Source organism: Eubalaena glacialis, chromosome 12 (genome assembly GCF_028564815.1).
Source record: "Eubalaena glacialis isolate mEubGla1 chromosome 12, mEubGla1.1.hap2.+ XY, whole genome shotgun sequence".
NCBI lineage: Eukaryota > Metazoa > Chordata > Mammalia > Artiodactyla > Balaenidae > Eubalaena > Eubalaena glacialis.
The window spans coordinates 12,525,947-12,540,555 of NC_083727.1; the positions used below are offsets into that span (position 1 = coordinate 12,525,947).

At 40.1% G+C, this 14,609-nt stretch overlaps 1 long non-coding RNA gene across 2 annotated transcripts in view; it reads left to right on the forward strand.

Moving 5' to 3' along the window:
- The window catches only part of LOC133102062 (uncharacterized), a 64,051-nt gene that overhangs the window by 18,376 nt on the left and 31,066 nt on the right, over positions 1–14,609 (forward strand). The window contains exon 3 of one of the 2 annotated variants that reach the window (XR_009702840.1): positions 51–2,651. The exons of the other annotated variant lie outside the window; for it this stretch is intronic. This is a non-coding gene — a long non-coding RNA (uncharacterized LOC133102062). Of the gene's footprint in view, positions 1–50; positions 2,652–14,609 lie in introns of those variants that run through there. 2 annotated transcript variants of the gene reach the window in all.

Here is a 14,609-nt window from a genome sequence, read left to right on the forward strand (position 1 = left end):
CTTTATTATTTTTTTCTTTCTTTCTTTCTTTTTTTCCCTTTTCTTCTGAGCCGTGTGGCTGACAGGGTCTTGGTGCTCCGGCAGAATGTCAGGCCTGTGCCTCTGAGGTGGGAGAGCCGAGTTCAGGACATTGGTCCACCAGAGACCTCCCTGGTCCACATAATATCAAATTGCAAAAGCTCTCCAAGAGATCTCCCTCTCAACGCTAAGACCCAGCTCCACTCAATGAGCAGCAAGCTACAGTGCTGAACACCAGAAACCAAACAACTAGCAAGACAGGAACACAACCCCACCCATTAGCAGAAAGGCTGCCTAAAATCATAATAAGGTCACAGACACCCCAAAACACATCACCAGATGTGGTCCTGCCAACCAGAAAGACAAGATCTAGCGTCATCCACCAGAACACAGGAACCAGTCCCCTCCACCAGGAAGCCTACACAACCCACTGAACCAACCTTAGCCACTGGGGGTAGACACCAAAAACAACGGGAACTACGAACCTGCAGCCTGTGAAAAGGAGACCCCAAACACAGTAAGTAAAGCAAAATGAGAAGACAGAGAAACACACAGCAGATTAAGGAACAAGGTAAAAACCCACCAGACCAAACAAATGAAGAGGAAATAGGCAGTCTACCTGAAAAAGAACTCAGAGTAATGATAGTAAAGATGATCCAAAATCTTGGAAATAGAATGGAGAAAATACAAGAAACTTTTAACAAGGAACTAGAAGAACTAAAGAGGAAACAAACAATGATGAACAACACAACAAATGAAATTAAAAATTCTCTAGAAGGAATCCATAGCAGAATAACTGAGGCAGAAGAACGGTAAGTGACCTGGAGATAAAATAGTGGAAATAACTACTGCAGAGCAGAATAAAGAAAAAAGAATGAAAAGAATTGAGGACAGTCTCAGACACATCTGGGACAACACTAAATGCACCAACATTCGAATTATAGGGGTCCCAGAAGAAGAAGAGAAAACAAAAGGGACTGAGAAAATATTTGAAGAGATTGTAGTTGAAAACTTCCCTAATATGGGAAAGGAAATAGTCAAACAAGTCCAGGAAATGCAGAGAGTCCCATACAGGATAAATCCAAGGAGAAACACGCCAAGACACATATTAATCAAACTATCAAAAAGTAAATACAAAGAAAAAATATTAAAAGCAGCAAGGGAAAAACAACAAATAACATACAAGGGAATCCCCATAAGGTTAACAGCTGATCTTTCAGCAGAAACTCTGCAAACCAGTAGGGAGTGGCAGGACATATTTACAGTGATGAAAGGGAAAAAACTACAACCAAGATTACTCTACCCAGCAAGGATCTCATTCAGATTCGACAGAGAAATTAAAACCTTTACAGACAAGCAAAAGCTAAAAGAATTCAGCACCACCAAACCAGCTCTACAACAAATGCTAAAGGAACTTCTCTAGGCAGGAAACACAAGAGAAGGAAAAGACCTACAATAACAAACCCAAAACAATTAAGAAAATGGTAATAGGAACATACATATCGATAAGTACCTTAAGTGTAAATGGATTAAATGCTCCAACCAAAAGACACAGGCTTGCTGAATGGATACAAAAACAAGACCGGTACATATGCTGTCTACAAGAGACCCACTTCAGACCTAAGGACACATACAGACTGAAAGTGAGGGGACGGAAAAAGATACTCCATGCAAATGGAAATCAAAAGAAACCTGGAGTAGCAATTCTCATATCAGACAAAATAGACTTTAAAACAAATATTATTACAAGAGACAAAGAAGGACACTACATAATGATCAAGGGATCAATCCAAGAAGAAGATAAAACAATTGTAAATATTTATGCACCCAACATAGGAGCACCACAGTACATAAGGCAAATGCTAAGAGCCATAAAAGGGGAAATCGACAGTAACACAATCATAGTAGGGGACTTTAACACCCCAATTTCACCAAAGGCCAGATCATCCAAAATGAAAATACGTAAGGAAACACTAGCTTTAAATGATACATTAAACAACATGGACTTAATTGATATTTATAGGACATTCCATTCAAAAACAGCAGATACACTTTCTTCTCAAGTGCACATGGAGCATTCTCCAGGATAGATCATATCTTGGGTCACAAATCAAGCCTTGGTAAATTTAAGAAAATTGAAATCGTATCAAGTATCTTTTCTGACCACAACGCTATGAGACTAGGTATCAATTACAGGAAAAAGTCTATAAAAAATACAAACACATGGCGGCTAAACAATACACTACTAAATAACCAAGAGATCACTGAAGAAATCAAAGAGGAGATCAAAAAATACCTAGAAACAAATGACAATGAAAACACGATGACCCAAAACTTATGGGATGCAGCAAAAGCAGTTCTAAGAGGGAAGTTTATAGCAATACAATCCTACCTCAAGAAACAAGAAACATCTCAAATAAACAACCTAACCTTACACCTAAAACAATCAGAGAAAGAAGAACAACAAGAAAAAAAACCCCAAAGTTAGCAGAAGGAAAGATTTCCTAAAGATCAGATCAGAAATAAATGAAAAAGAAATGAAGGAAACAATAGCAAAGATCAATAAAACTAAAAGCTGGTTCTTTGAGAAGATAAACAAGATTGATAAACCATTAGTCAGACTCATCAAGAAAAAAAGGGAGAAGACTCAAATCAATAGAATTAGAAATGAAAAAGGAGAAGTAACAACTGACACTGCAGAAATACAAAGGATCATGAGAGATTACTACAAGCAACTATATGCCAATAAAATGGACAACCTGGAAGAAATGGTCACATTCTTAGAAAAGCACAACTTTCCGAGACTGAACTAGGAAGAAAGAAAATATAAACAGACCAATCACAAGCACTGAAATTGAAACTGTGATTAAAAATCTTCCAACAAACAAAAGCTCAGGACCAGATGGCTTCACAGGCAAATTCTATCAACCATTTAGAGAAGAGCTAACACCTATCCTTCTCCAATTCTTCCAAAATATAGCAGAGGGAGGAACACTCCCAAACTCACTCTATGAGGCCACCATCACCCTGATACCAAAACCAGACAAAGATGTCATAAAGAAAGAAAACTACAGGCAATATCACTGATGAACATGGATGCAAAAATCCTCAACAAAATACTAGCAAACAGAATCCAACAGCACATTAAAAGGATCATACACCGTGATCAAGTGGGGTTTATCCCAGGATTGCAAGGATTCTTCAATGTGTGCAAATCAATCAATGTGATACACCATATTAACAAATTGAAGGAGAAAACCATATGATCATCTCAATAGATGCAGAAAAATCTTTTGACAAAATTCAACACCCATTTATTTTAAAAACCCTCCAGAAAGTAGGCATAGAGGGAACTTACCTCAACATAATAAAGGCCATATATGACAAACCCACAGCCAACATTTTCAGTGGTGAAAAACTGAAACCATTTCCTCTAAGATCAGGAACAAGACAAGGTTGTTCACTCTCACCACTATTATTCAACATAGTTTTGGAAGTTCTAGCCACAGCAAGCAGAGAAGAAAAAGAAATAAAAGGAATCTAAATTGGAAAAGAAGTAAAGCTGTCACTGTTTGCAAATGACATGATACTATAATAGAGAATCCTAAAGATGCTACCAGAAAACTACTAGAGCTAATCAATGAATTTGGTAAAGTAGCAGGATACAAAATTAATGCACAGAAATCCCTTGCATTCCTATACACTAATGATGAAATATCTGAAAGAGAAATTCAGGAAACATTCCCATTTACCATTGCAACAAAAAGAATAAAATACCTAGGAATAAACCTACCTAAGGAGACAAAAGAACTGTATGCAGAAAACTATAAGATACTGATGAAAGGAATTAAAGATGATACAAACAGATGGAGAGATATATTATGTTCTTGGATTGGAAGAATCAACATTGTGAAAATGACTATACTACCCAAAGCAATCTACAGATTCAATGCAATCCCTATCAAACTACCAATGGCATTTTTCACAGTACTAGAACAAAAAATTTCACAATTTGTATGGAAACACAAAAGACCCCGAATAGCCAAAGCAATCTTGAGAAAGAAAAATGGAGCTGGAGTATCCGGCTCCCTGACTTCAGACTATACTACAAATTTACAGTAATCAAGACAGGATGGTACTGGCACAAAAACAGAAATATAGATCAATGGATAGAAAGCCCAGAGATAAACCTACACACATATGGTCACCTTATTTTTGATAAAGGATGTAAGAATATACAATGGAGAAAAGACAGTCTCTTCAATAAGTGGTGCTGTGAAAACTGGACAGCTACATGTAAAAGAATGAAATTAGAACACTCCCTAACACCATACACAAAAATAAACTCAAAATGGATTAAAGACCTAAATGTAAGGCCAGACACTATAAAACTCTTAGAGGAAAACATAGGCAGAACACTCTATGACATAAATCACAGCAAGGTCCTTTTTGACCCACCTCCTAGAGAAATGGAAATAAAAACAAAAATAAACAAAGTGGACCTAATGAAATTTAAAAGCTTTTGCACAGCAAAGGAAACCATAAACAAGACAAAAAGACAACCCGCAGAATGGGAGAAAATATTTACAAATGAAGAAAATGACAAGGATTAAACTCCAAAATTTACAAGCAGCTCATGCAGCTCAATATCAAAAAAACAAACAACCCAATCCAACAATGGGCAAAAGACCTAAACAGACATTTCTCCAAAGAAGAGATACAGATTGTCAACAAACACATGAAAGGATGCTCAACATCACTAATCATTAGTGAAATGCAAGTCAAAACTACAATGAGGTATCACCTCACACCAGTCAGAATGGCCATCATCAAAAAATCTACAAACAATAAATGCTGGAGAGGGTGTGGAGAAAAGGGAACCCTCTTGCACTGTTGGTGTGAATGTAAATTGATACAGCCACTATGGAGAACAGTATGGCGGTTCCTTAAAAAATTGAAAATAGAACTACCATGCGACCCAGTCATCCCACTACTGGGCATATACCCTGAGAAAACCATAATTCAAAAAGAGTCATGTACCACAATGTTCATTGCAGCTCTATTTACAATAGCCAGGACATGGAAGCAACCTAAGTGTCCATCAACAGATGAATGGATAAAGAAGATGTGGCACATATATACAATGGAATATTACTCAGCCATAAAAAGAAACGAAATTGAGTTATTTGTAGTGAGGTGGATGGACCTCGAGTCTGTCATACAGAGTGAAGTAAGTCAGAAAGAGAAAAACTAATACCGTATGCTAACACATATATATGGAATCTAAAAAAAAAAAAAAAAAGGTTCTGAAGAACCTAGGGGCAGGACAGGAATAAAGACACAGACATAGAGAATGGACTTGAGGACACAGGGAGGGGGAAGGGTAAGCTGGGACGAAGTGAGAGAGTGGCATGGACATATATACACTGCCAAATGTAAAATAGATAGCTAGTGGGAAGCAGCCACATAGCACAGGGAGATCAGCTTGGTGCTTTGTGACCACGTAGAGGCGTGGGAGGGAGATGCTAGAGGGAGGAGATATGGGGATGTATGTATACATATAGCTGATTCACTTTGTTATAAAGCAGAAACTAACACACCATTGTAAAGCAATTATACTCCAATAAAGATGTTAAAAAAAAAAAATAGCGGATTTCACTTGTTAGTCCAAAATATAAAGGCCAGGTCTAGGCAAACAAAGCCCAGAACAAGAAAAGACTATCATCATACTTCTCACCTAGGAGTTCCACAGAAATGAGACATCTCAATGGAAAGTTAATACTCTGATGAGTTAAAATTTTCTGAAATGCACATCCCTCAAAGGACCTGAGCTCGTTTTAAGAAGAGCATCCAGCGTTACAACATCGCTAAAGCACTGAGGACTCTCTCCTAACAACGGGCTAGCCTCTTATCACTAACAGACACTTTTTTGGGAAACTCTGGGGGCACTTTCCCCTGGACCACACCACGCTGTGTTCTCTCCTCATTAGCGTGAGTGTTCCCCTGAGGATACGGTTGTGGATGTCCGTGGACACGTGTGTGCCGGCCGATCCCTGCTGGGGAGTTATCTGCTTGCACCCAGGCCTGCCATGCCCTGTAGTAAACTGTCTCTCAGTGATGAAAACCCCAAAGACAGATGTTTCCTACCAAACACAGCATGCTGCAGAAAGCTCCACGAGAAATGTAAATAAGCAGATTTTGAAACAATATTCAGTTTCTGAAAGGTTTCTCCAGATTAATAGCCTCTCATGATTGAAACCAGAGTAGGAAAGAAGAACAAGTGTTGTAGCAAATGTTCTGATTTAGAAATTTCCCCCACTTATTCCAGATTGAGAACGAGAGATGACATAGAACAACAAAAGCAGCCAATTGAAAGACTACCCAAATATTGAGGCAGTGATTACAAGGCGCTTTAGGAAGAAGCCTGTGAATATTCTTAATTATTATCAGGTCTCTAAGACTTTGTGTACTTTTACTGAACTTGAGAGTGAACAAGAAGCTGACTGTTTGAGATATAGAACTCTCTTGACAAAGTTAACCTTGACTTTTTTTCCCTCTTTAATAGGATACTTTTCTTCAAATTTGAAAACCATAACTCTCCCTCCCTCAACCCCCTGTTTGATTTTTTTTTTTCCTGAAAAAATAATTCCCTAATACAAAGCCCATTAGTAAAGGCAAGAACAATAATAACTCTTTTAACATGTACTGAGTACCTGCCTTATGGGTTATTATGTCATTTAATGTACACACACACACACCACTCTAAGATGAATATTACTATGTGCAGGCTCCGGTTTGTACATGAGGAAAGTGAAGCTTGGAGGAGTTAAGTGACTTGCTCATGATCATCTGAATAATAAGTGGAAATAAGGAAGGTGGGATTCAAATCCTTGCAGACTTTTTCTAAACGACTCTACAACGTCTTCTGAAGGAGGAACCCCCAAATAACACTGCATAAGAAATCCCTTGTCCCTGTTTCTGACTTTTTTATCCTGTTGAAGTCTTGTTCAAATCAAAGGTAGCAATAGTGGGGAAGGTGGCAGGGAGAAGGCAATGGGAGACTGAGTTGGGACCATGGAGGAGCTAGAGTTAGTATTCAGACAACTCTATTTGTTATTAATATTTTATGACAGTTACTCTGTCACCTTCTTCTGATCTCCTTCCCCTGCCCCGCCCCTCCGCCGCTCAAGTTGAACTTGGGCTGCTGGGTTCTCCCAAGAAGGCATGGGTCCTTTAAATCAAGGGGCCTCTGGAGGTCTGCCTGACTGCCTGTATCCCACTAACCAGCTATAGTTTGCTTGACTATGATTGTAATTGATAGAGCAAATCTTTTCTGTGTCTCTGCAAAATTCAGGATCAGTTATCTAGTTCCTAATCCAGAACTGGGTAGCTCTGTGTCTTAGGTCTGGGCAGCCCCTCCCTTGATATCCTGCCCACCACGCCCGCTGTTGACTTAACCAGTTTTTCCTCACATGGCTGAGGTACCTAAACTCTCAGCAAACGGGAATCCCCTCAGGGTATACGGTGTAGGTGATGCCAGGCCGTTCAGAACTGGGTAAATAAAATCACATTCTACAGCATTCTCTGTAAGTTGACTTGCTTGTTGCAGCCATGGTTGAAATATCTCTGAAGATTAGTGTTTTTTGGTGTGGACTCTGAGGAAACCTACACTTGGGGCTTAGTGTGTGTGTCTGCAACAGGATGAGAGAATCAGTGTCAACAGACATTTAATAGAAAGCAGCCATCAATACTGTCCAAGTATCCCTTTTACCTTAAAATTGTTAGAATTAGAGGTGAGAATTTTTTTACTGAGCAGGTCCCACTTATTTCTCCCCCCCTTTCTTTCCTCTTACATATCATATCCTTGTCCACTTAAAATGATAATTCACACTTCTAATACTGTGTCGTTGATAGATCACATTAACAGACATTATCTTACGGCTCCTTGACCTCACCCTGTGAGCTGGCTGGATTATACCCATTTAACAAGGGAGGAAACTCAAGGTCAGAGATCTTATGATCACATTAAGCTCACATCTGTGGCGAATTGCCTCTGGCAGGAAGCCAGGTCATGTGAGTCTCTCTCAGTTCATTTCCACTAGACTCAGGGGCCAGCTGGCCTGTTTAGTGCTGGGTTTGGGGGATTCTGTTTTGTTTCTTGGGGCATGAGGTTTTGGCCCACAAAGTAAGAATGTAGTATCAGCCAGTCATATAAACACAAACCAAAAAATAAATATCACTTTCCAGGATGTTAGGAGAGCAAATGTTCCATGCCACACAGAATAATACTGTGTCCAACCCTATTTGGCACTTCGAGGGAAACGTATTTTACAATGATACCATCATCCGTCTCGTGACATTCAAACTGACCAGTGATGCATTCAGACCACTCCAGATGTTATTCTTCTAGTGGGCCATTTCCCCTCATTGTATGCACAAAATGGTTACTAAAACACAAAGCTATCCCTGTAGATTTCTGGTACCTGACTGAAATTTTCCTGGATGCTCTTCTACTTCCTGGCAGCAATTTAATTGATGCAGAAATAGGAACTGAACTTGCCTTCTGGTTTTGACGTGTCCTCAAATTACAAGATGTTTCCCCCCAAAACCTAACAGCTGGCATATACAGAAAGATCTGAAAAAAAATCATTCAATAAAGTTTATTGGAAAAACTGTCCACCTCAAAATGCTATTTTGACAGCTGTTTAAAACACAGGCAGCTAAAGTGAACCCACTCAAGCACCCTCAATTTTATATCTTTAAATTGATGTATTGAATTGCCTCGCCTGATTTCATTTATTGTTTGAGTTCATATTTTGGAACCTAAGTATTTGTCTTGTATTACAAACACAAAAGTCTATAGAAATGCTAACTTGTGCTTTTCTTAGGAGTTAACGATAGATTTAAAAAAAGATTTTGAATTATAATTTCTTTTCTCGAACATTCATTAATCCACCCGCTCATCCATGATCCATGTTTGAACTTGGTGTATACAGCTTTGCTTCTTGGTATTGCTCAGGACTTCAGGTGCATGGGAAGTCTTTTATTTTTAATTTTTAATTTTTATTTTTTGTTTTGGCCGCACCACGCAGCACGTGGGATCTTAGTTCCCCGACCAGGGATTGAACCCATGTCCCCTGCAGTGGAAACGTGGAGTCTTAACCACTGGACCAACATGGAATTCCCCATTTTTGTTTTTAAAATATATCAGCTTTATAGATATATAATTTAAATACCATACAGTTCACTTGTTTACAGTATAAAATTCAATGGTTTTTAGTATGTTTACAGAGTTGTGTGACCATAACCACAATAAATTTTAGAATATTTCATCACCCCCAAAAGAAACCTCACACTCATTAGTAGTGCATGGACAATCTTTTGTATATGATTACAGCCCTGTAAATTCTGCTTAAACCCAGAAGATTAATACATGTGTTTATCTCTGCTTTTTCTCAAAGCACCACTAAAATAATAATAAAGAATAAATTTCTTTTAAAAGCTTAAAACCACAGATAGAAAGAAGAGAGGAGGTAACAGCAAGTGATTCTAAGTGATTTTGGAAACTGAACTGTGAATGGACAAGTTGTAACTGACTCAGACTAAAAGAGAGAACACTGAAAGCTAAGTACCTGCCAGGGGTGGCAGGTGGCAGCCAATCAGCAACAAGCTAATTCTCACTGCAGGACCCCAGAAAGGCTCAGAAATTTGAGGCATCTGCAACCTGAAAGCAGACGTGCTGAATGGGGCTGCAGTTAGACTCTGATTATTGGGAAGCTGGTTGAAACACTTTTAAAGGAAGAGGTAATGTTTCAGTTTGAGGCTGAAGACACCATGAAGGAAAAAAAAAACAGTGTCCCCCCTTGAAAGCAGTCAGGCAGGAGAAATGCCCTCTTATTCTAGGGAAGGTCAGCTTTTTTGTTCTATGCAGGCCTTCAACTGATTGGGTGATACCCACCCACATTAGGGAGAGCAATCTGCTTTACTCAGTCTACCCATTTAAATGTTAATCACATCCCAAAACACCCTCAAGAAATACCCAGAATAATGTTTGACAAAATATCTGCACACCCCATGGCCCAGCCAAGTTGACATATAAAATTAACCATCACAGTCACCCTATCTGGAAGTCCAGCAACACTCAGAACTTTCGAGCAGCATTTGAGTGTTTTATGCCCAAATGTGAACAGAGAGCCCGGGATGGCCAGGCATCTGAGGACAGCCTCTAAGATGCAGGAGCAATCCCAAATAAAGGCAACTTGGAAGAAAACAGAAGGAAACATCAAAAACAAACAAATAAACAAACCGCTCACTATTAGTTAATATACTCAGAGAGGATGAGAGACAAAGTTCTTATTAAAAAAAAATGAGAAAGCTTAAAAAAGTAACAGTCAGAGAACAAGAAAGAGCCTAATGGATATTAAAATGAAGATGGCAAAACTAAAAAATTAAATAGAAGGTAAGAAAAATGAAGTTGAGCAAACTCTTCCCAAAAATAGAGGGAAAAAAAGACACTGGGATAGAAAACAGGAGAAAAAAATTAAAAGAAAGAAAAAAAAGTAAATTAGAGGATCAATCAGTAGTTGTACTGACTATTGAGAGAATAGCGAACACAAGGGATGGGTTGGGAATGGAAGGAGGAGTGGGAATTATTTAGAAAACCAAGAGGCCTGTCAAGGGCTCAGAAGTAAATGCAGGGAAACATGTGACCCAAGCCAGAAGAGAGTATCTCCAGGATACAAATTAGGACCAAGAGAAGAAGGTGGCTTTCCCTGCGAAGTTGGCAGGATGTAAGTTCAGTGTTTCTGGTGGTTGTTGTTGGTGGTTGTTTCTGTTTCTCTTAACATTTGGAGAAAGCCACCTGCTTCATCCAGGGCAGAGATAAGAGATGGGGAGAGAGAGAGAGAGAGAGAGAGAGCGAGGGAGGGGGGAGAGAGAAAGAGAGAGAATCCAGTGTTAGAACCTCTTGTTTTAGCCATTTGTGAGACCAGACTCACCCTCCAGTCTTTCTCCTCGAGGATGATGGGAAACAATCAATTCTTTTCCCAGTAAGGTTTTGAGAGTTTTGTTTCCACCACTTTCAGCACGGCGGGCATAGGTGGTCTTGACCCACAGGCTCCCGATGCTCATCACCGTTCTAGCCACCCTCACACCCACTCACGCATGCACGTGCGCGTGCCGTGCACACGTCATCTGCAAACTGCAGTTCACAAGAAAGAACTTCCTCTGATCACTCATGCAAGCAAATATTCTTATATGCTTATCCCATTGCAGGCTCTGTGCTGAGCACCACAGATAGGGCGAATGAGAGTCAGTCCCTGTTATTTAAGGAGCTTTCTGCCAAAAGGCAGAAAGACATGCAATTTCATGTGGTCGATCCCTGAAGCACAGAGCGCTAAAGGAAGACGTAGGAGGAACGTCCAGCCCGGCTTGGTGGCAGAGACAGTTCTCAGGAGGATGCTATATCAGAGTTGAGTCTTACTGAATAAATAAGGATGCCTGGGGGACAGGAAGAGGAGGGGGAGGGTCTTTGGGAATTTGCAAGCAGTTCAGTGTGCCCAGAGCAAGAGGCGGACTTGGGGAGGTCAGCAGGAGCTAGGTCATGACGGAATAAACAACTACAAACATCAGCGCAGTGAAGCTAGTAAATAAGGGAATCGGAAAAGGACAAAACCACTCTCCTTACATGTTTCCCTAGTACTTGGCTGCAGTTTGTGTGGTGAATATGTGAACTGGATATGACTTTTGGCTTTAAACTTGTCCCAATATTTCAAAATGCCTTTTCTCCACATCTGACAATTTGAGTTCTTGGGTCAGTTCCACGATTGCTGCTTGCCGGGTTGCAGCAAGACCCTGAGCGCAGGAGAATGCAGGGAGTTTGGGTGAATTGAGGGAGACTCCTGCCCTCCCCCGATTCCCTCTGAAGGATCCGGATGGTGGTGCCACTTTCCAGGATACCCCATTCGGCTATGCCAGGTGTGGTCAAGGTGCTGTCTTCCAAGGAGCAATAGAGTGATGGGGGCAAGCTCATGAAACCCGGTCAGCCCCTGGAACACACTCACGGCCGGCCACCCAGGGGCCCGTCCATTGCTAACCTACCAGCCTATAGACACTTTCTTCCACAGGCTCCTGAAAGTTCTCATGGGGCACGAAGATGTAAATTTCCAGACAGTTATTTAGATGACTGATAATCTGCTTTACATATTGGTAATTTTTTTCTCCCTCACATTAAAACCTGCTTTTAAATGCCGGAATGTGTTTTATTTACCCGTCCTCTACAGAACCATTACATGGTAGTAAAACAGAAAGCACTTCAATCAGAGCAATACACCCAAGATTTTACTCTGATTTGCTAACGCTATACACGGTCAGAATATTTGTAGAGCTTTTTTTGCCCACATGAGAGAAAGACAAATAGAAAAAAACCTTTCTCTTCACCAGAAAATAAGTAGTGAGAGTTATAAGGACAGTTGCCAATTTACACCCTAGAAGAAATTTCATAAGGATACTTGTCCCCTCTCTCCTGCCAGGAAAACCCTTTTGGTGCTGTGCCTGGCCTAGGATGGAATGGGTTTCCCAGGGCTTCCGACTGTAGCTGAAGAATTCAGGAGTGTTAGATGTCCTGTTACCAAAACGCTAACTCCTCATTTCAGCCTGTTCAGATGGGCAACCTCTGACCCCTCTGACTTCTCACCCTCACGGTAACAAAACGGAGTTCATGCTTGCTTGCCGTGGGTGTTACTGTGCTCCAGGATTACACATTAATCCAGACCATGTAATTACCTTGAAACTTAGTTCTCTTAATTGTGCTGAGGTATCTAAGGAATTCGACAGTGCTGGTGCTAAGGTTGGCATTTGTTTATACCAACAACATACATCATTAAGCAGCTTAAGGTGGCATAAATTTAAGGCATTAGAAATGTCATAGTTTAAAAGTGAAACCATATCACCGAGCATATCTTAACACAGGTGCAAAACTGTGACTTTTTATAATGAGTAAAAGGAGTCATTCCCTTGGGCTAGGTCATGGTTAAGTTGAACACAGAAATGACATCATCCTGACTTGGGGCGTTTGGCCACATGTGTAGTGTACGTTGCATCCTTAATAAAGGGGGGAGTTATCTTGTGTCTTTCACTACGAGAAGAAAAGACATCAGGTTTAAAGCAAATTAAGTGCAAATCATTTTCAAAGTCTTAAAACTGGGCTTCCTACCATTGGACTCAAAGAAGCAGTATGTGAAGTGGTTCAGGGAAAATCTGAAGTTGCCCACCTTTCCCCATTCTTTACCTGCCAATGATACTCCAGACACCACTAAAGGGGAGATTCTATGACCAAGAGGCGTGCTGAGCCGAGGACCCTAACGTCTCTGCAGAGAGAGTCGGCATGGCAATACGATACCAGTGGGGAGGGTCTAGAGATATGTGTGTGGCTGTAGGTTCAACGTTGAGCCTCCATGGATCACAAACAAAACAGTCTCATTTTTTCCAATGTGCGTTTTGCTCAGGAAGGAAAAGGCATGGGGCCGGGACAGAAACTTGAAGGGCAGGTGGAACCCTGGGCCTTATCCTGTTTCACTTTTAACTGTCTCTATGACTTTACACATAAAATGGAAGCATTTTGGAAGTGGCAAAATATACATAGATTTGCAACTTTTAAAAATAAATTGTGTGGGATAGGGGAACAATGAGTGGTTTGGGCAGCAGAGAGGTCAGGTCTGAATCTTGGCTCTGGGACTGAATTTCTGAATTGTCCAGGCAAGTTACCCTTGGAATCTCTCAGGGATTCCACTCCCTCCCTCTACCTCATAGAGTTTCCTGTGAATTAATGCCATCATATCTGTTGTGCAACCAGGTCATTGCCTAAAAAAGAGGAGGTATGCAGTAAACAGTAAGAATTCTTATTATCTGTAAAATGGGCAGGTTGGGTAACATGATCTCTAGGGTCTTTGTTATCAGCAACTCCTTTGCCCCATAGTAATACCTTCCTTACTTCAGATTTTGCAAGAACAACATTTTCCCCACTGCTTTGGAAACTCCTTCCGATCTCCATGAATTGGTACCACTTTTTATTCAGCTGTTCAGTCAAACACAAGGTCCTTCTTCCATCTAATTAGTATCCCTCAGATCCATTCATTTTTCCCCATATCCACTGCCACAGAGAACTACTGTTTAGATAATTATCTCTCTCTCTCTTTTTTTTTTTTTTGCTTTCCTCATCATCTCCATTAATCCTGTCACTTGCTACCTAATATCCTAGCATCACATACTGTTAGAAGCCATCTTGGTGTATGAGCTGTGAAATTTCATTTAGAAATCTAAGTTTCTCTTCTGACTTTTCATCCACTTATGAGAGTATTAAATTTCCTGTTTGTTTTACTTTGAGAACTGTCCTAAAACTTAGACAATTATCTCTTGCATGAATTGTTGCAATTGCCTTTTTTAAAAAAATTGAAGTATGTATATGTAATATATACATGTATTCTTTTTCAGATTCTTTTGCATTACAGTTTATTACAAGATATTGAATGTAGCTCTCTGTAATTTACAGTAGCACCTTGTTGTTTATCTAATATTTTATATATAGTAGTTTG